Below are 24352 nucleotides of genomic sequence, written 5' to 3'. Positions count from 1 at the left end.
GCCTCATGCAAACGGAGTTTCCTTTGCCTCAGACGCCTCAAAAACTACCTGAGGAATAGCAGCAGCGATGCTCGGAACAGCAACTTGGCCCTGTTGTCCATAAACAGCCGGGGGACCAAAGCACTTGACATCCAGAAAATCAGTGATGCTTTCACCACCAATCACAACAGACGGATTGTGCTTCTCTGAAAGCATCAATGGTGAGTGCAGTTGATTTTTTTTTAAATTTGGGCCAAGACTAATGCTGATTATTATTATTATTTTGTGGTGGATACCCCATAGTCCTTATGTTTCCTGCAAATCCTAAACTATTACATTTACTACTACTAAGCCTACTGGTTTTGCTTAGACTTCCAAGCGGTGATTCTGTTGACTTTTGTTTTAAGTTCAGTAGCCCAATTAATTGAGGTATTGCATGGTCAGAGCACGATTTGTCCAACTCCTGGTAAAGCCTTGCATCTGTTGTTTGCCTTATTTGACTTTAATAACAGTGTGTCTTTTGGCATTGTCTGTCTATGTAATGCGAATAGCAGTGGACATTGTGGGTTAGTGTTGTGTTTTTCAGTTGAAAAGCACGCATTTGACACTGATTGTGGGATTGGTGCGGTGATTCACGTTGTGCGCTGTGGGTCGGATGCTCTGTTGGTTTGTTTGTTTATGCTCTGTGTAGCCCAGGTTGTCTTCGATGCTGTTGACACTGTCACAATTCATTTCTATACTATATTTATCAGTTGCTGCTGCTTGTGAATCAACAGAGGCATTTATAGTAGGCACATAATGCTTGAAACTGACTTTTGAACACCATGCATCTGGCCTTGCGAATACATATTATCACAGGGCAGCGGTCTCCAACCACCAGGCTACGGACCAGTACCGGGCCGCAAAGCATCTGCTACCGGGCCGCGAGGAAAATATATGATTTGGCGATATGAGCCAGCTGCACCTTTCCTCATTCCCTGTCACGCCCACTGTTGAGCTTGAATGTACGCGAGGTCATTACCCACGTGTCATCCATGTTAGCGCGGGAAGAAGATCAACTCCTCGAGCTTGCAAATGACGATGGGCTGAAAAGTATGTTTGACATAACATCTCTGCCAGCATTCTGGATCAAAGTCAACACTAAATATCCTGACAACATACATCAAAGTTGCTGGTGAACGCAGCAGGCCAGGCAGCATCTATAGGAAGAGGCGCAGTCGACGTTTCAGGCCGAGACCCTTCGTCAGGACTAACTGAAGGAAGAGTGAGTAAGGGATTTGAAAGTTGGAGGGGAGGGGGAGATGCAAAATGATAGGAGAAGACAGGAGGGGGAGGGATGGAGCCGAGAGCTGGACAGGTGATAGGCAGAAGGGGATACGAGAGGATCATGGGACAGGAGGTCCGGGAAGAAAGACGGGGGGGGGGGTGACCCAGAGGATGGGCAAGAGGTATATTCAGAGGGACAGAGGGAGAAAAAGGAGAGTGAGAGAAAGAATGTGTGCATTAAAAAGAGTAACAGATGGGGTATGAGGGGGAGGTGGGGCCTAGCCACGAAAGCACTGAAAACAGTGCTTCCATTTCCAACATATCTCTGCAATGAATGCAGCGAAAACTAAATTGCGGAATAGACTGGACATAAGGAACCCCCTTCGAGTATCGCTGTCTCCCATCACCCTTCGATGGCACCGTCTCGTTGCAGGGAAACAAGCTCAGGGCTCCCACTGATTCAGCGATATTAGTGTGCTGCAATGATTTTATATGTTCATCGGGGAAAATATGTGCTGTGTGTTTAATATCCAAACGTTACTTAAAATGTTATGATGCTATTGACTTATAAGTGACCTATAATTGACTTATCACTATATTCATGCGCCGTGTTACATAAAACCTAAAATAACACTAACATATAGTAAAAGCAGGAATGATATGATAAATACACAGCCTACATAAAGTAGAAATAATGTATGTACAGTGTAGTTTCACATAACAGAATTGCCAAAAACGATTTGTAGAAAAAAATGGGCACGTACACGCATGCGCACATAGGTGCCCGCGCAACGCTTCATGGTCATGGTAGTCTTTCTCGGGGTAAACACAAGTGTCCCGTATTTGACTGCTACTCTTGTCCATTGGCAACCCTACACCCCCATCGGCCAGTCCGCAAGAATACTGTCAATATTAAACCGGTCTGCCGTGCAAAAAAGGTTGGGGACCCCTGCCATAGGGTACATCCCTCAGCACCATCACTGAATAATTCAGCCCCACTGTAGCACCAGCAAGAAAAAATCTCCGGCACCACCACTGGCGATCTTCGGGCACAGAGCTCGTAAAAAGCCACGAAACAGACCTTTTAAACATCGTAAACTAGCAGGTTGTTGTTGTGTCTCCCGCTCGCTGTGAAAATGAGGGACACCTCCCTCTCCCTTATTAGGGAGAGAGAGAACCTGTGGGTTGCCGAATGCCGGATGAATTGCAACAGTATTTGGGGTAACTGCAAGGTCTGTGTCTTTTCTATCACTTAGCCCACGCTTGTACTCGGTAGCAGGTGCGCTTTTTATTTTTGCCAATGGGGGGGAAGGGCGAATTGTTGCTCGCCGCCACTCACGCAAAGAAGTGGGGAACTGTGTGGGGGACTTTGGCGTTCTCACGTTTAACTGTCGTTCATTCTTTCGGGCACTTCTCTGTTTTTGTGGATGTTTTGCGAAGAAAAAGCATTTCAGGATGTATATTGTATACATTCCCCTGACAGTAAATTGAACCTTTGAACTCCAACATCCACCGGCAGCTCGACCATACTCGAGCAAGAGGTTGGTCATGACTACATTGAATTCCTGCCTCAACAAGGACCTGGACCTACTCCAATTTGCCTATCACCACAATAGGTCAACGGCAGACGCAATATTAATGCCTCTTCACATAGTCTTAGACCACCTTGTCAATACAAACACCTATGTCAGGATGCTGTTCATCAACTATAGCTCAGCATTTAACACCATCATTCCCACAATCCTGAGTGAGAAGTTACAGAACCTGGGCCTCTGTACCTCCCTCTGCAATTGGATCTTCGACTTCCTAACTGGAAGACCACAATCTGAGCGGCTTGGTGGTAATATCTCCTCCTCGCTGACAATCAACACTGGTGCACCTCAGGAGTGTGTGCTGAGCCCACTGCTCTACTTTCCCTATTTCCATGACTGTGTGGCCAGGCATAGCTCAAATACCATCTACAAATTTGCTGATGATACATCCATTGTTGGTCGAATTTCAGATGGAGACGAGTGATAAAGTATGTAAAAAGTTTAACACTTCATTAAACAATAGCATCCTCTTTTTCTGAAAGAAACCGCTCATGATCAACAGATGTGCTAAGCCATGCTAAGCCACATTTCTTCTTGAAGGTAGCAAGCTAGGGTTTCAGGATGCTTATCTCCTTGTGAACTCATGTGTAGAGATAGAACCACTCTAGCTTATTTCTGTATGTTTTGTCCATTATGCTTATTTCGTAATTTGTCTTTCGGGGCTGTCACGTAGTGGATAACTTTGACTCCAGCCTGTCTTGTGTGGTAGATAGATAGATGGACAGACATACCTTATTGATCCCAAGGGAAATTGGGTTGTGTTACAGTTGCACCAACCAAGAATAGAGTATAATTCTTAATAGAATAATTATAATAGAGTTTAATGGAGTGTGGGAGGTATCTGAACAAATTTATCTGTGTTGTAAGAGGAATTATTAGTTAGTTCTGTGGATCGGGCAGGAACAGTCACAGGCAGACTGTTACTGTTTGAGCGACTAACTGAGTAAGCCCCGGGTGCTTTGAATAAAGAGCTTGTACTTATACAGTCTCTGATTGACTTTATCCAGATTCAACTTCCAAAACGTGAGGGCATACAGGAGCGAGATATACCAACTAGTGGAGTGGTATCGCAGCAACCTACCTCAGTAAGATGAAAGCGCTGATTGTGGACTTCAGGAAGAGTAAGATGAAGGAACACATACCAATCCTCATAGAGGGATCAGAAGTGGAGAGAGTGAGCAGTTTCAAGTTCCTGGGTGTCAAGATCTCCAATGACCTAGGAAGGAGCGTCGGACCATGAGAGGCCTGCGTCAGGCATTTTCATGCCTTACAAAGCGCAGATTGGCAGTCTGTGTGGGGCGCCACTCCCGCACAGACTAGAGCAATGTGTGATTAAGTGTCTTGCTCAAGGACACAAACACGCTGCCACAGCTGAGGCTCGAACTAGTGACCTTCAAATCACTAGACAAACGCCTTAACCACTTGGCCACGTGCCCAACACAAAGAATCTAAGGATCTAACCTGGTCCCAACATATCGATGCAGCTATAAAGAAGGCAGGACAGTGACTATACTTCATTAGTAACACAGAAAACATAGAAAACCTCAAGCACAATACAGGTTCTTTGGCCACAGAGTTGTGCCGAACATGATATTACCTTAGAAATTACTAGGCTTACTTATAGCCCTCTATTTCACTAAGCTCTATGTACCTATCTAAAAGTCTCTTAAAAGACCCTATCGTATCCGCCTCCACCACTGTTGCCGGCAGCCCATTCCATGCACTCACCACTCTCTGAGTAAAAAACCTATCCCTGACATCTCCTCTGTACCTACTCCCCAGCACCTTAAACCCATGTCCTCTTGTGGCAACCATTTCAGCCCCGGGAAAAAGCCTCTGACTATCTACACGATCAATGCCTCTCATCACCTTATTCACCTCTATCAGGTCACATCTCATCCTCCGTTGCTCCAAGGAGAAAAGGCCAAGTTCACTCAAACTATTTTCATAAGGCATGCTCCCCAATCCAGACAACATCCTTGTAAATCTCCTCTTCACCTTTTCTATGGCTTCCACATCCTTCCTGTAGTGAGGCGACTAGAACTGAGCACAGTACTCCAAGTGGGGTCTGACCAGGGTCCTATATAGCTGCAACATTACCTCTCGGCTCCTAAACTCAATTCCACGATTGATGAAGGCCAATACACCGTATGCCTTCTTAACCACAGAGTCAACATGTGCTGCTGCTTTGAGTGTCCTATGGACTTGGACTCCAAGATCCCTCTGATCCTCCACACTGCCAAGAGTCTTACCATTAATACTATACTCTGCCATCATATTTGACCTACCAAAATGAACCACTTCACACTTATCTGAGTTGAACTCCATCTGCCACTTCTCAGCCCAGTTTTGCATCCTATCAATATCCCACTGTAACCTCTGACAGCCCTCCACACTATCCACAACACCTCCAAACTTTGTGTCATCAGGAAGCTTACTAACCCATCCCTCCACTTCCTCATCCAGGTCTGTCAGTCTGTCTAGGTACCATATCCGATGCGGACTTTGGTGACCATGGTTTTCCATGTAGATCTATCCTTCGTTTTTTGGATGACTTCCATTTCCTCGATGTGTAGCCACCTGGCTATGCTTTTGATGTACATAAGCCGAGGTCTTCCTCTAGGTTTACTCCCCTCAATCTTTCCAGAGAGTGTGAGTTTTTCCTAGTTCATCTTTCCGCATGATGTGTCCTAGGAATCTGAGTTGTCTTTCTCTTATTGTTGGTATGAGTGATCGAACTGCTTGGGCTCTTCTGAGAACTTCTTCATTTGATGAGTGTGTGGTCCATGATATTTTTAACATTCTCCTGTAGAACCATAATTCAGCTGCTTCTAGTCTCCTTTCTATTGCTAGAGAAATGGTCCAGCATTCACTTCCATAAGTCAGGATAGAATAAATGTAGCACTGCAGTATTCTGTTTTTAGTGTACGTGCTCATCTTTCTGTCTGTTAATATGGCCTTTATTTTTGGAAAGCTTCTTTCGCCATTGCTATTCTGTATTTGATATCTGTGTCGCACCTGCCATTACTTGTTATTAGGCTGCCAAGATATTTGAATTTGTTGACTTGTTTGATGTTTGTATTACCATCCAGGTCATTTATAAAAATCACGAAGAGTAAGGGTCCCAGAACAGATCCCTGAGGCACTCCACTGGTGACCGACCTCCATGCAGAATATAACCTGTCTACAACCGCTCTTTGCCTTCTGTGGGCAAGCCAGTTCTGGATCGACAAAGCCTTGGATCCCATGCCTCCTTACTTTCTCAATAAGTTTGAAAAGATTTAGTATGTCAACAAATACACTCAAAAACATCTATAGCTCTACTGTAGAGAGCGTTCTGGCAGGCTGCATCACTGTCTGGTATGGGGGTGGGGGCTACTGCACAGGACTGATAGAAGCTTCAAAGGGTCATAAATTTACTCAGCTCCATCTTGGGGACTGGCCTACAAAGTACGCAGGACATCTTCAAGTAGCAGTGTCTCAGAAAGGCAGTGTCCATTATTAAGGACCCCCAGCACCCAGGGCATGCCCTTTTCACGTTGTTACTGTCAGGTAGGACATACAGAAGCCTGAAGGCACACACTCAGTGATTCAGTAATAGCTTCTTCCCCTCAGCCATCCGGTTCCTAAATGGACTTTGAAGCTTTGGACACTTCCTCACTTTTGAAATATATATTATTTCTGTTTTTGCACTATTTTTAATCTACTCAATATACGTATACTGTGGCTGATTGATTGATTGATTTTCTATATTATGTATTGCATTGAACTGCTGCTGCTGCTAAGTTAACAAATTTCATGACACATGCCGGTGATAACAAACTTGATTCTGATTCTGTATACTGTGCTCTGAGTGAAGAAATTGCCCTCAAATGCTTCATCCTAAACCTAAGGCCGCCAGTTCTAGTCTCATCCAAACTCAGTGGAAAAAGCCTGAAAACATTCATCCTCTTTGTACCCTTCATAATTTTGTATGCCTCTACAAGATCTCCCCTCATTCTTCTGCACTTCAGGGAATAAAGTTCTACCCTATTCAACCATTCCTTAAAACTCATTAAGTCTTCTCCACACTCTTTCATGCTTATTGATATCTGTCCTGTAGGTACTAGGCAGGAGACCAGAACTCCATGCAATACTCCAAATTAGGTCTCACAAATGGCTTTAACGACATCAATATGACATCCCAACTCCTGCCCTCATTGCCCTGATTTATGTGCCACGACGCTACCCACAATCCAGTTATGATGCCACTATCAAGGAATTATGGATCTGTATCCCAGTTTCCTTTGATCTACCACACACCTCAGTACCCTACCATTCACCAGGTAGTTCCAAGCCTTTTTTGTCCTCCCAAACTGTAGCACCTCACAGTTCTCTGAATTAAATTCCATCTGTTTTTTTCAGCCCATTTTACCAGGTGATCTAGATCACTTTGCAAGCTTTGATAGCCTTCCTTGCTGTCCACTATGTCCCTAACTTTGTGTCATCCAGTTTACCACATTATTATCTAAGTCATTAATATAGATAATAAACAACAGCGATCCCTGCAGCACACCACTGGTCACAGGCCTGCAGTCAGACAGACAGCCATCTACTACCACTCTGGCAGCTGTTGTCAAATCCAGGTGAGGTGGGAGCTCTGTTCACGGTAAGTTATGGGTCTCATCTCTATTTAACCCTTCCAGTTACATATACTCCATGAATCACTCCAATAAAAATAGAAAATGCCAGAAGCACCTGTGTAGAGAGAATCAGAATTAACAATTCAAGATGGAGATCCTACAACAGGAAAGGGCCTCCAACTAGAAGCGTTCATTGGTTTTATCTCTTCACAGGTGCTATCTGACCTGCTGAGTGCTCCCAGCATTTTTAGTTTTTATTTTACACCATCTGCAGCCTTTTTATTTTGATTTGCCTATGAAAATCCAAGGCTGATCCATCTTCTCAGATACTCACGGCTGCAAGTGAACACAGTACTCCTTCCTCAATCTACCCCTGGTTTGAAAAGGGTGAGGAGACTGTCATTGCCTGTGTAGTACACATTACCACCAGGCAAGGCTTGCACACAAATGGCAAGGCAGTCCCAAGTGCAAAGTAACCATTGCAATAAACGTCAGGAATACATGGAACCTAACAGGAAAGGACAGCAGGGCACCAACCATCTCCACTTAGTTCAACGCCAATCTATTCACCTCTGTATCAGAAAGTATCTGGCTAGTGAGAGTCCCCAGAACCCAAAAATCCCACACTCAGAAGTTATGGTGTTATTAAACAATTCCATGCAGAAATGAAAACCGCTGGACTGTATCAAGGAGACCCCTGTACATCACTGTGCTGTTGTGAAATGCACCCACCTCCTCTTCCAAAAGCAGGCTGCAGGTAACACAGAATCAGAATCAGGTTTAAAATTACGATACAGGTTTTCCCGCCATCTGAAGGTAGAGCGTTCCTGTGAAACGGTTCATAAGCCGGAATGTCGTAAAGTGAAGAAGCAATTACCATTTACTTATATGGGAAAAATTTGTGAGCATTTGCAGACCCAAAAAATAACCTACCAAATCATGCCAAATAACACATAAAACCTAAAATAACAGTAACATATAGTAAAAGCAGGAATGATATGATAAATACACAACCCATATAAAGTAGAAATACTTTTCCACAATCATTGTCAGCACTGTTCTCCGTAGCGAAAATCTCACGCAAGCGCTCTCAGCAGAAACACTCTCTCCAGTAACCTTTAGTCTATGAAGCTGCCAAATCATACTAAATAACATATAAAAATACACAGCCTATATAAAGTAGAAATAATGTATGTACAGTGTAGTATCACTTACCGGAATTGGGAAGACAGCGCCGAGCACACTGATGACGGTGTGTTAGGCTGAGTCGTCGGAGGTTGGGGTGGTGCAGTGGTCTTCAACCTCCAGGCCGCTGACCAATACCGATCTGCGAAGAATGCAGTGGTGCAGTGGTGGCCGGGACACACCCAGCACATCTTTAAGAGAAAAGCCAAAATAAACAAGCTAATTAATTAGGTGCCGCCCGGCACGTAAATGTCCGCCCAGATCACAGGCGATGCAATTGGCAATTGCCTCTGATCTGGGCCGACATTTACGTGCTGGGCGGCACCTCATTAATTAGCTTGTTTATTTTGTTTTTTTTTCTTAACGATGTGCTGGGTGCGTCCCGGCTACCACTGCATTCTCCGTGGCAATGTACCGGTCCGCGGTCCAGAGGTTTGGGACCATTAGGGTGGTGGGACACTGAGGTGTCATCTCATCGTCGTCTGTTTCCATCAGAGCAGGCAAGTCACCTTCTTCTATCTCTGCCTGCCTAGATGTCCAAGGTCAAGGTTCGTCTGTTGTGGCTGATGCGGAAGGCTTAAAAAATGACGGTATGCTTGACTGCTTAGCCTCGCGCATTTTTCTATCATACTGTTCTTTGTAAGCACTCAAACCATCCTGCAAATATGCCCTAAACCTACGTACCCTTTCAAAATTAAAGTCGTACTTTTCTGCAATCATTGCAGCGAAAATTTCACGCAGTTGCTTCACATTCAGTTCCTGGACGACTTCACTTTCGGTCTATTCGCTACTGCATTCGGTTTTTTGATTGTAATCCTTTCCTCTTCCAATTGCATCAGCTCTTCATCTATCAGTTTTTGATCATGAGACGTCAAAACCTCTTCAACATCATCTTCGTCAACTTCCACAAGCCAAACTCACTTGTCCTTACTTCGTTCACCATGATCTTAATTATTTAATAACTTAATCACTTAATTATGCCTAGTTTTACGCTAAGTGTAACACCCTTACGAGCTCTATTAGGCTTTTCCGATACCTTAGAGCTCATCTTACATTAGATTATGAGAACAGTCAGTCCTCGTTTATTGTCATTTAGAAATGCATGCATGCATTAAGAAATGATACAATGTTCCTCCAGAGTGATATCACAGAAAAACAGGACAAACCAAAGACTAACAGTGACAGAACCACATAATTAAAACATATAGTTACAACAGTGCATAGCAATACCATAATTTGATAAAGAACAGACCATGGGCACAGTAAAAAAAAGTCTCAAAGTCCTGAGTTGATCGACTTCCGAATCCCCGATAGCAGGTGGCAAAGGGAGAAACTCCCTGTCATAAACCTCCAGGCACCGACAACTGCCAATGCATTGGAAGCACCCGACCACAGCCAACACTGAGTACATCCATCCAAAAAACTTCGAGCCTCCAACCAGCCCCCTCGATACAGCCTCACGAGCGCCATCCTCTGCCGAGTGCCTTCGACCTCTCCCGGCTGCTGAAACAAGCAAAGCCGAGGATTCGGGGCCTTCTCCTCCGGAGATTCCGAACCACATAGTAACAGCGGCAGCGAAGTGGGCATTTCAGAAGCTTCTCCACGTGTTCCTCCATATTCTCATGTCTGTCTCCATCAAATCTTGCAAACGGATGCTCAAAATAAATCGACATAAAGCACAGATGCTCACAGGCACATGTTTAAGCAATGCCGGCTAGAATGCAGTTCCGGGGGAGGAACTTGGCTGCTTGGGGTGCGCGCTGCCTTTTTCGCGTGCTGCCTTTTATCATAACAGAGAAAACACCTTCTGTTAGCGAAAACAGGTAACTAATGTACGTCTTTCGTAACAGCGAGGTATGGTAAAGCAAACGTTCGAAAAGCGGGGGCCACCTGTATGTGTCCTTAAATCTGTTGCTTTGTGACAGCAGCACATTGCAATACATTATAATGAAAATCTATAAATTACAATACAGGTTTCTCTCGCTAACTGAAGGTAGAGCGTTCCTAAGAAACGGTTCGTAAGCCGGAATGTCGTAAAGTGAATAAGCAATTACCATTTATTAATATGGGAAAAGTGTTTGAGCATTCCCAGACCCAAAAATTAACCTACAAAATCATGCCAAATAACACACAAAACTTAAAATAACAGTAACATATAGTAAAAGCAGGAATGATATGATAAATACACAGCCTATATAAAGTAGAAATACTTTTCTGCAGCACCGTCTAGCGCAGTGAAAATCTCGCCGAAGCGCTCTCGGCAGAAACACTCCAATAACCTTTAAGCTATGAAGCTGCTAAATCATACCAAATAACACATAAAAATACATAGCCTCTATAAAGTAGAAATAATGTTATGTACAGTGTAGTTTCACTTACTGGAATCAGGAAGACTCCAATAAATTGCAGTTTCATCACAGTTAAACACTTGCTTATACGAATAACCACCTGACGCAATTGGCAATCGCCTCTGTTCTGGGCCGACATTTACGTGCTGGGCGGCACCTAATTAATTAGCTTGTTTATTTCGGCTTTTTTGTTAAAGATGTGCTGGGTGCGTTCCGACTACCGCTGCACCGCTGCATTCTTCGCAGCAATGTATCGATCTGCGGCCCGGAGGTTGGGAACCACTGCTTAAACTAGGAAGCTGCCCTCGCCTCAGAAACTGATCAAACCACCCATGACTACCTGTAAATTCCACTTTCATCACCATCATCCAGTGCTTTCTGTTTCAGCTTATTAAAAAGACTGACTGATTTCTGCTTAAGTATAAGAAAACTTAACGGAACACCCATCTATCCACTCAAGCAATAGACTTTCCGTTTTATCTATTATTGGATGCCGACTAAGAGAGACCACTTTGCTATGAGCAGAACCAACAGTAACATCGGCAGCTTTCAAAATTCTTTCTCTCTGCGTATAAATAGCGCGAATGGTGGACGTAGGCAAGTTCAATGCGCGGACAATGTCCTTACTTCATTCACCATGACCAAAATGCCTAATTATGTCCAGTTTTATGCTAAGTGCAACACCCTCACGAGCTCTTTTAGGCTTTTCTGATACCATGGAACTCATCTTGCTAACTAAAAATAAATGCACAAAATAAATAGAGATAAAACACATGTTTAAGCAATGGCGACGAGAATGCAGTTCTCGGGGAGGAGCTTGGCTGCTTGGCCGTGTGCTGCCTTTTCTCGTAACAGTGAAAACACTTTCTGTTAGCAAAAACAGGTAACTAATGTACGTCTTTCGTAACAGCGAGGTGTCGTAAAGCGAACGTTCGGAAAACAGGGGCCACCTGTAGATGTATGTATAAATAAGAAAACTGTTAAATAAGTAGTGCAAAAGGAGAGGGAAGAAAGAGAAAAATATACTGAGATAGTGTTCAGTGAATGGTAAGAAGCTGTTCCTGCAACATTGAATGTGTGTCTTAATGATGGCAAACAGAAGAGGGCATGCCCTGGGTGATGGGATTCTTAACGAAGGATGCTGCCTTTTTGCGATGACCTTTGGAAGGAGTCCTGGATGCTGTGGAGGCCAGTGACCATGATGCAGCTGGCTGAGTTTACAACTTTCTGCAACTTTTTTCAATCCTGTGTAGTGGTCCCTACATAACAGATCGCGATGCAACCAGTTAGAATGCTCTCCATGGTACATCTGCAGAAATTTGTGAGTATCTTTGGTGAAACTAATTCTCCTCAAACTCCTAATGAAATATAGCCACTGTCCTGCCTTCTTTATAATTATATCAATATGTTGGACCCTAAGTTAGATCTTCAGAGATATTGACGTTGAGTGCAAGGTTGTTGCAACAACACTATTCAACCAGCTGATCTACCTTGCTCCTGTACGGCTCTATCTGAAATACTGCCAACAATAGTTGTATCATTGGCAAATTTACAGATGGCATTTGAGCTGTGCCTACCCATGGGTGTAGAGAGCGTAGAGCAGTGAGCTAAGCACACATTCTTGAGGTGTGCCAGTGTTGATTGTCAGTGAGAAGGAGATATTATGTTCAATTTGCACAGACTGTGGTCTCCTGGTGAGTAGGGCAAGGATCCAGTTGCAGGGGGAGGTAGAGAGGCCCAGGTTTTGGTGTTTGTTGATTACAACTGAGGAAATGATTGTGTTGTAGTCAATAAGCAGTAGACTGACATAACTATTGTTATTATCCAGGCAGACAGCCAATGAAACTGCATCTGCTGCAGACCTATTGTGGCGATAGGCAAATTGCAGCAGGTCCAGGTCCAAGCTTAGGCAAGTGTTGATTCTAGCCATAGTGAACTCCTCAAAGCATCTCCTTCCTCACCCTAGGTGTGAGAGCCACTGGGTGATAGTGACTGAGGCAGCTCACCCTGCTCTTCCTGGGTACTGTATGATTGTCACCCTTTTGAAGCAGATGGGAACTTCTGACTGAAGACGTCCTTGAACAGATCCACCAGTTGGTTAGCAGAGGTTTTCAGAGCCCTACCAAGTACACCATTAGGGCCTGCCACTTTGCAAGATGAAGGATCCCACCTACCCTGCCCATGGACTTTTTGTCCCACTCCCATCAGGGAGGAGGCTACATATCATCCACATCAGGACCACCAGACTCAACATCAGACCAACATCTCACCTTCTTGAAAGATGTTCTGATGATTGGCCAGGATCACCAGTTGCTGCAGGGATTTGTGGAGGTGTAATTTTATTCTCCCTTTCAAAGTGTGCATGAGAAGCATTGAGCTTGAGTGGTAGTGAGGCATCACAGTCATTCATGATGATAGGTTTCACTTTGTAGGAAGTAATGGCCTGCAAACCCTGCCAAAGCTGACGTGCATCCCATTCCATCTCTAACCTCAATCAGAATTGCTTTCTTTGCCCTTAAAATATCCTTCTGTAGGTCATACCAGGGCTTTTTGTGCAGATCTGGATCACTGGTCTTGAATGCCCTCACCAGACTATGGTTCATCCTTGGCTTTTGGTTTGGGTATGCCCAGTATGTTCCCAAAGGTACACACTCATCCACACAGGTCTGGATGAAGTCAATGACAACAGTGGTGCGTTCACTCCGACTCAAAAATTAATTCCCAAAGACTGTTCAGTCCACTGACTCAAAGCAGACCTGTAACTACACATAATCCACTACACATTATCTAGTGGATGGGAGACATTGACCAAGATGGCATGCAACTTAGACAGCATCCACGGTGGTGTCTGAAAAGAGGATGCTGTCTAAGTTGCATGCCATCTTGGACAATGTCTCCCATCCACTACATAACGTACTGGGTGGGCACAGGAGTACATTCAGCCAGAGACTCATTCCACCGAGATGCAGCACAGAGCGTCATAGGAAGTCATTCCTGCCTGTGGCCATCAAACTTTACAACTCCTCCCTTGAAGGGTCAGACACCCTGAGCCGATAGGCTGGTCCTGGATTTATTTCATAATTTACTGGCATAATTTACATATTACTATTTAACTATTTATGGTTCTATTACTATTTCTATTACTATTTATTATTTATGGTGCAACTGTAACGAAAACCAATTTCTCCCTGGGATCAATAAAGTACGACTATGACTATGACTATGACTAAGTGCTCCTTCACCTCCATCCACCATATCTTCTTAGTCCTCACCAGTGGTGGTACGGTCTTTAGTCATTGGAAGTACAAGTACAGCCAGGTGATCGGCCTTTCCAAAGTGTGTGTCACAGTAAGTGTTCTTGATGGTGGTGTAACAGTGGTCTAGTGTGTTGGCTCCTCTGGTTCCACAGGTGGTATGTTGGTGGTTACTCAGAGACTTCTTCAAGCTGGCCTGGTTGAAATCGCCTGCAACGGTAGGGAAGGCATCAGGGTGCACTGTTCAGTGACTACAGTTCCAAACCCCTGGGAGAGCACCTCTAACACAACATCACATGGTCTCAGAACACATTCTCCACAATCAGGAAAGCTCCCCAATGCCTCTACATTTTGAGGAAGCTGAAAGAGAGCTGGACTATGGACATCCATACTCATATCACTCTACAGATGCACAGTAGAGCATTGTAACAAGCTGCATCACTGCATGATACGGAAACTGCACTGCGATGAACAGAGAAAGCAGGATCTCCCAGTGGCCACGCATTTTAATTCCACGTCCCATTCCCATTCTGATATGTCTATCCATGACCTCCTCTACTGTAAAGAGAAGCCACACTCAGGTTGGAGGAACAACACCTTATATTCCGTCTGGGTAGCCTCCAACCTGATGGCATGAACATTGACTTCTCAAACTTCCGCTAATGCCCCACCTCCCCCTTGTACCCCATCCATTATTTCTTTACATACACACATTCTGTTTTTCTCTCTCTCCATTTTCTCCCTCTGTCCCTCTCACTATACCCCTTGCCCATCCTCTGGGTTTTCCCCCCCTCCCCCTTTTCTTTCTCCCTAGGCCTCCTGTCCCATGATCCTCTCATATCCCTTTTGCCTATCACCTGTCCAGCTCTTGGCTCCATCCCTCCCCCTCCTGTCTTCTCCTATCATTTTGGATCTCCCCCTCCCCCTCCCACTTTCAAATCTCTTACTAACTCTTCCTTCAGTTAGTCCTGACGAAGGGTCTCGGCCCGAAACGTCGACTGTACCTCTTCCTAGAGATGCTGCCTGGCCTGCTGCGTTCACCAGCAACTTTTATGTGTGTTGCTTAAAATTCCAGCTTCTGCAGATTCCTCGTGACTGCAACGAACAGGAAGGCACTATAACGGGGAGTCAAGACTGCTCAGTGCATCACTGTTATCAGCCTGCCTGCCTGCCATCATGAACATATATACAGAAAGGTGTCGGAAAAGGGCCAGTAACATCATGAAAGATCCCACCTACCCTGCTCATGGATTTTTTGTCCCACTCCCATCAGGGAGGAGGCTACGTATCATCCACATCAGGACCACCAGACTCAAAAACAGTTACTTTCCCCAAGCAGTGAGGCTGAGCAACACCTCTACCGACTAACACACCCCACAACACCACGCCTCCAACTACCATGACTTTATCAATTCCCTTCAGCCACATTATATACAGTGCCTAGCGTCACCTTATGGAATACAATAGATCTGTGTATATAAGCTATTGTATGCATTTCCATATATTGCTTCTTTTATAATCATGTTCTTTATCTTATTGTGCTTTTTTGTGCTGCATCAGATCCAGAGTAACAATTATTTCACTCTCCTTTACATTCGTGGACTGGAATGACGTCAAACAATCTTGATTGAACATTTCCCACATCACAACAGTGGTCAATGGTTTTATCTGTAAAGAGCTTTGAGACATCCTATGATTGTGAAAACTGGAAGCAAGTCTCTCTGGGCTAAAGGACCAGAAGGCTTTGTTCATTGATATTTAGCATTTTTGTTTATTGTATTTTGAGAATTGAGGTAATTAATAAAAGATGTATTGTTTTCCCTAATACAACTAAGCCATCATCAAATGTGAAGTTTAAGTTGGCCAGTAGGAGACACGGTAACAGGGCATACTGATGTTTTCCATTCCCACAGAGGGCAGAGGGAAGGGTGGGGTGAGTCACTGAAGACCGAGGCACAGTACCCAAGCGAAGCAGGACATTAATAATTACTCTGCATCCGTTTTCCGTGGAAAACAGTAAGTTGCCAGTGTGGCGGCAGAGAGAGAGGCAGCACTGGAGCTGTGAGCAGATGGGATAGCAGAGCTACCCAGTCAGTATGGGTTACCCCAGCTCGGTACAGAACTACAGGGAGTGCCTGAAGATTCTATGTATCATCCTAAGAGGAATAAATCAGAACTCAGACCTTTCTGTTTCAGCCCTCAGGACTGTGTACTGAGCCCCCTCCTTTACTCCCTGTATCACCACCCACAGCTCTAATCTGCTAATTAAATTTGCTGACGACACTACATTGATTGGCCTTATCTCAAACAATAATGAGGTAGCTCACAGGGAAGAAGTCATCTCTCTGACACAGTGGTGTCAAGAAACCACCTTCTCCCTCAATGTTTCAAAAACAAAGGAGCTGGTTGTGGATTACAGGAGGAATGGAGATGGGCAAACCACTATTGACATCAGTGGATCTGGGGTTGAGAGGGTAAACAGCTTCAAGTTCCTCGGCACCCACATCACCGAGGAGCTCACGTGCTCTGCACACACCAGCTGTGTCATGAAAAGGCACAACAGTTGCCTCTTTGACTTTAGAGAGTTGAAGAAGTTTGGTATGGGCCCCCAAATCTTAAGAACTTCCTACAGGGGCACAATTGAGAGCATCCTGACTGGCTGCATCACTGCCTGGTATGGGAACTGTACCTCCCTTAATCGCAGGACTCTGCAGAGAGTGGTGCAGACAGCCCAGCACATCTATAGTTGTGAACTTCCCATGATTCAGGACGTTTACAAAGACAGATGTGTAAAAAGGGCCTGTAGGATCACTGGGGACCTGAGTCATCCCAACCACAATCTATTCCAGCTGCTGCCATCTGGGAAATGGTACCACAGCATAAAAGCCAGGACCAACAGGCTCCAGGCCAACTTCTTCCACCAAGCCATCAGACTGCTTAACTCACGCTGATTTGAATGTACTCTATATTACATTAACTGTTCTATTTATTATAAATTACTATGATTGCACATTTAGATGGAGACATAACCTAAAGATTTTTACTCCTCATTTATGTGAAGGATGTAAGAAATAAAGTCAATTCAATATTGGGGGAGGGGTGGTCCACGAATGACTGTAATCTGGAGCAAAAGTTAATGCCTGTTTGAAAATGTAACGAAATAATAACGGACTGAAAAGGGCAATGTGATACATTTAGAAAGTGGGAAATCGACCAGATTTTTAGAGGTGGTCAAACAAATCACGGAATAGATGTAAAGAAAACTCCAAGCAACAAAATATTAACAGAACAGCTTAAATGTCCTTGATTTTAAAGTTAGAATGGAGCGCAAAGTTATGCTGAACTTTCAGAGACTTTGCAGGTGGGGGGGGGAGGGCGCTGCGTGTTTGAAGTGTGGGGGCAGTGGAGAAGATTCCATTTCTCAACTCCCAGCAAAGGCGATTAACGGGGATTCCGAAAAATGTCAGAAGGTTTCAGTCATAGCAATATTGGACATTGTTAAACAGCTGACATAGAATGCTGTAAATGTGGTCAGTGTTGAGTTAGGATTGCACCAAGGGAGATGGAAGTAGGTACAGCAACAACTTTCTAAAACCAATGGTGTATCATTTCGAAGGAAAGATATATTTGGGTAACAGACTCTCAGAGCTCGACCCCTCACTGAGGTCTCCCCAATGCACCGAGAACGAAGTCCCTGCACCCTCTGATCCTGTTTCTGGAGTCGCCTACGTACCGCAAACTCTCACGCAATCCTGGGACACGCTACTGAACTCGCCATGTCGAGCGGCAGGACTTCTCCGGGAAACACCTGGTTCTACTCAGTGAAGCCCCGACAGCTCTATCATTCCACCGCCCCCCTCTCACCAACCTGTTGGACATCTGCAAACGATGTCCCCCGGGGCTGCTCCGGGATGTTGAATATGTCCGAGAGCAGCCTGAAGCCCCCAACCCGCCACGCCCCTCCTCACCGACCCCCCGCCGCCTGCGAACTCCTCCAGCAACCGTGGCGAACGTCCAGAAGTCACGCCGCCACCCCGGCACCGTGCCCTTAGCTGTTGCTTCCCATAGCTCCATCCCTGCACCCAGACTCTACCCGGAACCCACTTCTCCTATGAAGGAAGAGGATCCCCGCAGCAGGGACTTGGCAAACTCACCTGGATCCAAGCCAGAGCACAACTGTTCTCAGAGTGACCCAGAAGGCGAGCCAGCCTGATGTCCAGGACACCTCGGGCGCTGCAAGTATCTCACCCCCTCAATGTTGCCTGTGAAACATTCCGGGGCCGAATCCCCGCTGCCGAGCTTGGAGTCTGGCGCTCTGGGAACGAGCTTTGCGCTGAGGATCAACCCCCGACGTGGAGGAATGCGAAGTCGCTCCCGGTCCAAGAGGATCCCAGAACTCCTGTGAAAGAGGAAACGTGGATGAAGTTGGAAAATCTCCACAAAGTTTCGTCTTGCAGGGGCCGCGCGCAGGAGCTGACGCGCAGAGACTGACGAGCGTGGGCAAGTCCAAACTCACATCTGGTTTTACATTGAGCTGGCGGAAGGACTGGAAAAAAATGCTTGGTCGAGAGGCGGCCAGCTGCAGGGGGCTATGAGGCACCTCGTACTGGGGGAGGGGTCACCTCCTGCTTGGACACTGGCTCACTTCGGGCTTTGGGACTGGACCACTTCACGCTCGGATCACTATTGACTCAGTCAGCTACAGTACTGGGTCATCCCGGGGTGGGGGGCGTGGATCACGTGCTCACGAACTAGGTCATTGAAACTGGAAATCCAGAGCAACGCAAACAACATGCTACAGGAACCCAGCAGATCAGGCAGCGTCTATGGAGGGAAGTTACACCCAGTGGCCATTTTATTAGACCTAATGAAATGGCCACTGAATGTAGTTCTGTATGTTTGTAATTTTCTACTACTGTAGCTCATCCACCTCAAGGTTCAATGTATTGTGTGTTCAGTGATGTTCTTCCACACACTACTGTTATAACATGTAGTTATTTGAGTTACTGTCACTATGCTGTCAGCTTGAACCAGTCTGGCCATTCTCCTCTGTTCTCTCTGATTAAGGAGGCATTTTCGCCCACAGAACTGCTGCTCATTGAGTTTTTTTTTTGCACCATCCTCTGTAAACTCCAGAGACTGTTGTGTGTGAAAATGCCAGGAGATCAGCAGTTTCTGAGATACTCAAACCACTCCGTCTGACACCAAAAATTATTCCATGGTCAAAGTCACTTCTTCCCCATTCTAATGTTTGGTCTGAGCAACACCAAACCTCTTGACCATGTCTGCATGCTTTTATGAACTGAGTTGCTACCACATGATTGGCTGATTCGATATTTGCATTGACAAGTGAGTGTGCAGATAAAGTGCAGCTGAATTCACGGAGGATATGTAATTGAAAGGGTTAACTGAGGACAGTCACGTGGATTGGGTTCCTTGATTTGTGGAGATATTGGACCAAATGTCAAATGTCTCTAAACTCTTCCCTTTGGTGTGGGAGGATCCAGAGTATGAGGCCTGATCTGAAATGGAATTGGCATATTCAGGAGCACTGTGGCCTGCCTAAACGTGATTAGGAAGTCTAGAACTTCATCTCACAACTGTTCTGTATCACAACATTTTGGAAATATCAATAATGTATTAGGGGTTATGCATCAAGATGGTTTCATTCTGATGTGATATCAGGAAACCACCAACTATAGACATGAAGAACACTGCATCTTCCTGCAGTTGTTGGGTTTCTCAGGCTGTTACTTATCATCTGTATTAAAGATTTCAGTGATAATGTTGAGAACTGGTCATCAAAGTTGTGGATGGCACAAAGATTGGGGATGTAGTCGTGATGAAGTGCCTTATCCCGAAACATTGTCTGTTTAGTTGCTTTCACAGATGCTATCTGACTTGCTGAGTTCCTCCAGCATTTTGTGTGTGTTGGAGAGCAGATCACACCTGGCTAGAAGCTGGATCGCTGCACTTGGGGAGCCTATCATCCCTGGTTTAGGAACCGCATCCAGAGGCTTGTGAACTGGATCACCAGGTTGAAGTACAGGACCTGGAAAGTAAGAGTCAAGTTGATTTACCTATGCACTGTACATGTTGTAGGTTAACGTAATTGCTGAAAACATACAGAATTCACAACCACCGACATTGGGTTTGGGTTCACTTAAAGAGGCAGGTCTGACGTGATGAAGTAATTACGTAAAGGACTTTTTCTGCGCTTTGTGTTCAGTTTTTTTGGTGTCCAATAAATGAGTTGCTATGGATTTTCCTAAACAAAAAACAACTCTACTGTTTTATTTGTGAAATCCAACAATATATGTCCAAGAAGTGTGTATTGCACACTACAATAAAAAGGGATGTGCCCATAATGTTTTGGGAAGATTCCACTACTTTCTCCAGCTTCTTACTTCCCTGTACATTTGAATTGTTATATGAGACCATGATGCAACCAGTCAAGATACTTTCAACAGTGCATCCGTAGGGGTTTGCTAGAGTGTTTGGTGACTAATTGAACCTTCTGACTTTCTGAGAAAGTAAAGATACTGCTGTGCCTTCCTTTTGATTGCAACAATGTGCTGGAGCCAGGAAGATCATCTGCTAAGTTAAAGATGCAGGCAGTGGGCTCAGAGATTCAGTTGGCTGTCACAGATTCACTTTCCCCAGTGTCCAGAGCCCAATGATTGCCTGTCAGCCCTGGTCCACCCATGACCTACAGATCCAGTCCACTGCTGGACATCCGCAACCTAATCAGGTGTCCACAACCCCAAACCCAATATCTACTTGGGTGAAATTGTATGGCTTCATAGAAGTTCCCAGCTTGTCGAATTTTATTATTCAGTTAACATTCAATAACATTTCAGTTCAGATCCTGGTTGAAGAGACAGTCAGTTTACAGTCCCTCCAGCCACTTCTTGGTAACCAGCTCTTCCCTACCTGGCAAGGTGGCACTGGAGTGTGGTGAAAAGCTGCTCTTGAGAGCTACTCATTGCTTCCATTAGAATCATTCTACACTTAAATCGAAATTCTATGTCTCAGAGACACTTTATTCTGCATCTGTTACTGCTTTACCTTGTACCACCTCACTGTTGTATGAGTTGATCTGTATGAATGACAAGGAGGGCAAGTTTTCATTCTGCCTCAGTACATGTGACTGTTATAATCTAATTTAAAAGCTTCTCATTTTTCTACATCCCACCGTGAATGACCATGCCAGAGTGTTCCAGCCAGTTCAATGTTGTAAGGAGAGATCTTCTAAGCTTTAAGGAATGCCGGCTTGGTCAGCTTCTTCTTGCAGTCAGCCCTGGTTCCAAGGATCAGACCCTCTTCCAAGTATGTTCTTCCTTGGGAACAAGTCCCGAGTTCTGCACACAACTCCAGGTGTCAACCATTGCAGTGGGAGTACTCTTGCACTCCAATCTCTTGCCTGCTTTTCTTGCAATGTTAACTTTCTTTGGAACTTAAACAGGAAGTCTAGACTTTTCTCACTGCTCCACCTTAACTAAGACAATGATGCAATGACCCAGAGCAATGATGCAAAGCTGTTATACTTCCACGACAGTAAGTGGTACAGCTGAAAGGATAGAATCCTACTATCATTGGAAGACATTCAGAGACCATTCAGTGTAACAAAGCTGTGCTTCCCCCTCGTGAGAAATTTGTCAGTCCCATTTCCCCAGAGAGCTGCAGTTATAATCTCCAAATACTGATCCAGTGTCCTTTGACTCCACAAATGCATTTCAATCCACCACACTTTAAGGCAGTCCAGTGGGTATTAAAACTCTGCTGTGAAATGGGTCATTGCCTACCCCCCTCACGCATGGATTATTTTCCAGTTATCAATTCTATATCCGCTGTCAGCTCTGGTAAGGTTTCTCTCCATTAACTCTTCTCAAAAATCTCCAGCATGGACAATCACATGCCCGGCTGCAAAAGGAGGAGGGTTGTGTATCGAAAGGAGAGTCCATAAGACCATAAGACAAAGGAGCAGAAGTCGGCCATTCAGCCCATCGAGTCTGCTCCACCATTTTATCATGAGCTGATCCATTCTCCCATTTAGTCCCACTCCCCCGCCTTCTCACCATAACCTTTGATGCCCTGGCTACTTAGATACCTATCAATCTCTGTCTTAAATACACCCAATGACTTGGCCTCCACTGCTGCCCGTGGCAACAAATTCCATAGATTCACCACCCTCTGTCTGAAAAAATTTCTTCGCATTTCTGTTCTGAATGGGCACCCTTCAATCCTTAAGTCATGCCCTCTCGTACTAGACTCCCCCATCATGGGAAACAACTTTGCCACATCCACTCTGTCCATGCCTTTCAACATTCGAAATGTCTCTATGAAGTCTCCCCTCATTCTTCTAAACTCCAAGGAATACAGTCCAAGAGCGGACAAACGTTCCTCATATGTTAACCCTCTCATTCCTGGAATCATTCCAGTGAATCTTCTCTGTACCCTCTCCAACGTCAGCACATCCTTTCTTAAATAAGGAGACCAAAATTGCCCACAGTACTCCAAGTGAGGTCTCACCAGCACTTTATAGAGCCTCAACATCACATCCCTGCTCCGATACTCTATTCCTCTAGCAATGAATGCCAACATTGCATTCGCCTTTTTCGCTACCGACTCAACCTGGAGGTTAACCTTAAGGGTGTCCTGTACGAGGACTCCCAAGTCCCATTGCATCTCAGATCTTTGAACTCTTTCCCCATTTAAATAATAGTCTGCCCGTTTATTTCTTCTGCCAAAGTGCATAACCATACACTTTCCAACATTGTATTTCATTTGCCACTTCTTTGCCCATTCTTCCAATCTATCCAAGTCTCTCTGCAGACTCTCTGTTTCCTCAGCACTACCAGCCCCTCCACCTATCAGCAAACTTAGCCACAAAGCCATCTATTCCATAATCCAAATTGTTGATGTACAATGTAAAAAGAAGCGGCCCCAACACGGACCCCTGTGGAACACTACTGGTAGTCGGCAGCCAACCAGAGTAGGATCCCTTTATTTCCACTCTCTGTTTCCTGCCAATCAGCCAACGCTCTATCCACGTATGTATCTTTCCCGTAATTCCATAGGCTCTTATCTTATTAAGTAGCCTCATGAGTGGCACCTTTTCAAAGGCCTTCTGAAAATCCAAATATACAACATCCACTGCATCTCCCTTGTCTAGCCTACTGGTAATTTCCTCAAAAAATTGGAATAGGTTTGTCAGGCAGGATTTTCCTTTAAGGAATCCATGCTGAGTTCTACCTATCTTGTCATATGCCTCCAGGTACTCTGTAACCTCATCCTTGACAATCGACTCCAACAACTTCCCAACCACCGATGTCAAGCTAACAGGTCTATAATTTCCTTTTTGCTTCCTTGCCCCCTTCTTAAATAGCGGAGTGACATTTGCAATCTTCCAGTCCTCCGGAACCATGCCAGAATCTATCAACTTTTGAAAGATCATCGCTAATCCCTCCGCAATCTCCACAGCTATTTCCTTCAGAACACGCGGGTGCATTCCATCTGGTCTGGGAGATTTATCTACCTTTAGACTATTCAGCTTCCTGAGTACTTTCTCTGTCGTAATTGTGACTGAGCACACTTCTCTTCCCTGCCACTCTTGAGTGTCCGGTATCCTGCTGATGTCTTCCTCAGTGAAGACTGATGCAAAATACTCATTCAGTTCCTCTGCCATCTCCTTATCTCCCATTACAATTTCTCCAGCATCATTTTCTATCGGTCCTATATCTACTCTCACCTGTCTTTTACTCTTTATATTCTTGAAAAAGCTTTTAGTATCCTCTTTGATATTACTTGCTGGCTTCCTTTTATAGTTAATCTTTTCCCTCCTAATGACCTTCTTAGTTTCCTTTTGTAAGGTTTTAAAAACTTCCCAATCCTCTGTCTTCCCACTAATTTTTGCTTCCTTGTATGCCCTCTCCTTTGCTTTAACTTTGGCTTTGACTTCTCTTGTCAACCACGGTTGCATCCTTTTTCCATTCAAAAATTTCTTCTTTTTTGGAATATACCTGTCTTGCACCTTCCTCACTTCTCACATAAACTCCAGCCACTGCTGCCCTGCCGTCTTTCCCGCCATTGTCCCTTTCCAGTCA

The 24352-nt window shown here is 44.8% G+C and overlaps 1 protein-coding gene across 1 annotated transcript in view; it reads right to left on the bottom strand.

Moving 5' to 3' along the window:
- The window catches only part of col16a1 (collagen, type XVI, alpha 1), a 414952-nt gene extending 395694 nt beyond the window's left edge, over positions 1-19258 (bottom strand). Inside the window, exons 1-3 of the mRNA XM_063033604.1 lie at positions 18763-19258; positions 18401-18645; positions 14235-14456 (exon numbers count right to left, since the gene is read on the bottom strand). The gene's annotated coding sequence lies outside the window, so the exon portion shown is untranslated. The remainder of the gene's footprint in view (positions 1-14234; positions 14457-18400; positions 18646-18762) is intronic.
- Positions 19259-24352: the final 5094 nt, after the last annotated feature.

The sequence above is a fragment of the Mobula hypostoma genome, chromosome 26, assembly GCF_963921235.1.
Source record: "Mobula hypostoma chromosome 26, sMobHyp1.1, whole genome shotgun sequence".
NCBI classification, from domain to species: domain Eukaryota; kingdom Metazoa; phylum Chordata; class Chondrichthyes; order Myliobatiformes; family Myliobatidae; genus Mobula; species Mobula hypostoma.
Note: the sequence above shows the minus strand (reverse complement) of the source record. Positions and strands in the feature narration are given on the sequence as shown.